The sequence below is a fragment of the Orycteropus afer genome, unplaced genomic scaffold (assembly GCF_000298275.1).
Source record: "Orycteropus afer afer isolate SDZICR_OR568_19922 unplaced genomic scaffold, OryAfe1.0 scaffold00017, whole genome shotgun sequence".
Classification (NCBI taxonomy): domain Eukaryota; kingdom Metazoa; phylum Chordata; class Mammalia; order Tubulidentata; family Orycteropodidae; genus Orycteropus; species Orycteropus afer.
Genome location: NW_006921604.1, coordinates 20730843 through 20734483, shown reverse-complemented (window position 1 = coordinate 20734483; position 3641 = coordinate 20730843).

Here is a 3641-nt window from a genome sequence, read left to right as displayed (position 1 = left end):
GGTGGCTGCAATGATGGGCTCAAGTATAGCAGGGATCGTGGAGGTGGTGCAGGATTGGGCAGTGTTTCTTTCTGCTGTGCATGGAGTCACTATGAGTCGGAAACGATTTGACAGCACCTAACAACAACAACAAAAGCAGATATAATTTAGAAAGATTGGTCAGGCAGTGGTACACAAGCAGATGGAGGGAACACTGAAGCTGGGGAAGTCACAGTGGTGAGGCTGGAATGTGATTGATGAGCCCCTGACCCTGGTGGAAACTGACAGTAAGAAAAGGATATTTAGAGATAACACATGACAGGACTGACTAAATGCAGAGGCTTCCAGGAGAGGGATGTATGTTCTCTTGTTCTACTCAACCCAGAAGAAGCATCAAAATAAAAGCCTAAGGCACTTGACTGCTAACCAGAAGGCTGACAGTTCAAACCCACCAGCCACTCCTCAGAAGGAAGGTTGGGCAGTTTACTTCCATAGTGATACCACCTCGGAAACATAAGGAGGGGTCGCTATGAGTTGGATCCGACTCAACAGCAGTGAGTAGGTAGGTAGGTAACCTATTGAAAGGTCAGGTGTTCCTGCTATCTATCCTACCTTGTTATGCAATGGCTTCTTGGGACCATTAACAACATTCCCAAATGTCTTGACCTGGATTTCCCCAAAAAAAGTAGAACTCAAGGGCTTCCATACAAGAAGTTTATTTTAGGGAGTGATCCCAAGAAAGAAGAATCAGAATCCTATGGGAAAATGAAAAGCTGCTATTTTACAATATTCCCTCGCAGATATTAACCCCACAAATTCTCACTACCTCCATAGCTCTCAAAGCCATATATATATATATATATATATATTTTTTTTTCTATTTGTTCTTATTGGAGGGTCAGTCCCAAAACAATCTGGACATCACTTTGGAAGTTACCAAAGTTTACATCTTCCTCAACCAAGGGAAACAATCCCTGTGGCTCTTGAATTCACAGCCTAACCTTCTACACTATGCCATACTAGTTACTTCAGAGTAGGACTGTGCTCTATAGGGTTTTCAGTGGCTGGATTTTTGGAACTAGATCTCTAGACCTGTCCTCTGAGGCACCTGTAGATGAACTTGAATTTCCAACCCTTTAGTTAACAGCTGAGAGCATTAACTGCACCACCCAGGAATTCCAACCTTCTCTAACTCCTTAGAATTATTGAAGAAGGAAACATTGAAACTGGTGAAAACTGGTGGGTTTTCTGACTTTCGTGGGAATCACCTCCAGAAGTCCATCTTGATTTTGCTTATTTGAGATGATCATACCATGTTTGAGTGCCCCTATGCTGATGATGCTAAACAGTAAGTGATTCTGGGTGGTTCTAATTCAGTCCCAGTATCTGAATCTTTACAGTGCTGCCCATAACTCCTCCCCTACCATGACCTCAGACCACACCTCATAGCCTGTCTGTCTATATACCAGCCTCAGGAGGCTGAGGCTGCCCTTTTTCCAGGCTACCCTTGAATATCATTTAACTTGATTTCATCACTATATACATATCTCCAGTATGATTTTCTTTAGACCCTGAAAGCTCTAAATTCCTATGTTTTTTCAGTTTGATTCCCTAGGTAGAGTGGAAAAAAAGCAGGTTGCACTCCAATAAAGCACCATTCCTATCTTGTTGGTATAAGCAGAGAAAAAATTACGATGCTGTTAAGAAATTGGTTTAAAATCAATTAAGTTGGTTAATTTGAGAATTTGATAAACACCTAAGTAACCTAAAAATAGATACAATTATTTAATCCAAATTATAGCAGATGCTGTCAGGATTCCACTCATATCCCTGTGACTCTCCCTGGAAGTCACCTGCAACTCTATTCGGTAGATCCCTTACTTCCCTTACATGCTGATGGTGTCTTATCTCAAGACTTGTGTTGCTCTGTCTGAAGGCTTTCTCTGGCCACAGAAGTGTCTCTGGTTCCCATGTGGGGGCAGGACAGAAGTGTTAGTAGTTCAGTCTCCATGAATAACCCAATTAGTGATGATGGGCATCAGCAGATAAATACCTCAGCTTCCTTACCTCTTGGTGGGACAGTTCTGAGGTATGTTTTACAGTTTTTTGAAGGGTCTGCAGCAGTATTTGTTCCCAGTTGCTTATAGCCATAACTCACTTGTTAACACTTTTCTTCCTTTCCCATCTCACATCCCATTTCCTCTCTGCTTCCTGGGAACACTTACCAAATAAATTACTTGCACCCAAAACTTGTCTCAAGGTCTGAACCACAATTAAAGCAGTCATATATCAAGTTGTTATAAAGAACACACACATGCACACAAAAACATGCGCACACACACACTTGCATGCACACACCTGCTCCAGCAAAGCACAGATTCTTCACACCAGACAATATCACTGAGCATCCCAGATCTTGACACCTACAGCTTTGTATTGCCATCAAGCAAAAATAATAATGAGGGGTGGAGGTGGGGAGGATAAGCATGTGTGTTAGACTGGGTTCTCCAGAGAAACAAAAAACAGCAAAGCTTATATATAAAGAGAGAGAAATTTATCTTAGGAAAATAGTTCACAAACATATAGAAACTGGCAAATCCAAAGTCCCTGGAGCAAACGTAAGGCTGGAGGCTTTTCCTAGCTTCCGCAGCTGCAGGGGCCCAGAATCTCAAGACTGGCAGGCAGTACAATGGCTGTTGACTCCAACAAATGATGATTCCAAGATCTCCAGGCTGAATGGTGGACTGCTCACTCACAGAAAGTTGTAGGCAGCACAACAGAATCCTGATCCACAGAAGAATATTTTTTTCCCCAGGATGTCCCTGAATATCCTGGAAGCAAGCCACACCCCTAGGGAAACTCCCCTTGAACAGATTGGCCACTCACAACACAGTCATCTGATGCCATCATGGGAGCAACCACACAGAACTGGGGTCCAGCCAAGTTGACACACAGCTCCAACTATCACAGTCCACCCCTTGTCAACTTGGCAGTTATACACATCTTCTGTACTAGGTCCAATCAGCATAATGTCATCAATATAATGGACCAGTGTGATGCCTTGTGGAAGGGAAAGGTGATCAAGATCCTTATGGACTAAATTATGACATAGCGCCGGGGAGTTGATATACCCCTGCGGAAGGACTGTGAAAGTATACTGTTGGCCTTGCCAGCTGAAGGCAAATTACTTCTGATGGTCTTTTGAAATTGGTATCAAGAAAAAGGCATTGGCCAGATCAATAGCTGCATACCAAGTACCAGGTTTCTCCTGGCCAATTCTTTGAGAAGTAGACAGCCTCCTCCTTCTTCCTAATCTGTCTCAGTTTGTAAGCTGGGCTGATACTTGTGCACCATGTGCATCCCGCTGGGTTTGAAACACCAGTGGTTCAGCCCCAAAACTCACATCAACACATCACCACGGTAGGACAAACTGACAGACAAGTTTGTTTCCCTGTTGGAAACCTCTCCTACCACTCTTACCTGGGTCCCTGCAGCTGACTGCTCCTCTGTCTGGGTTCCTGGCTTTTAATCCCCTTTTTCCTGCTCTCCCGCCCTGCTGCTTTGGGTATGCCTGAGTTCCTCTCCTCACCTGGATCCCTTCGGCTCACAACGGGACCAATGAGCAGCATCACAGTAAATGGAGAGAAGATTGAGGTTGTCAA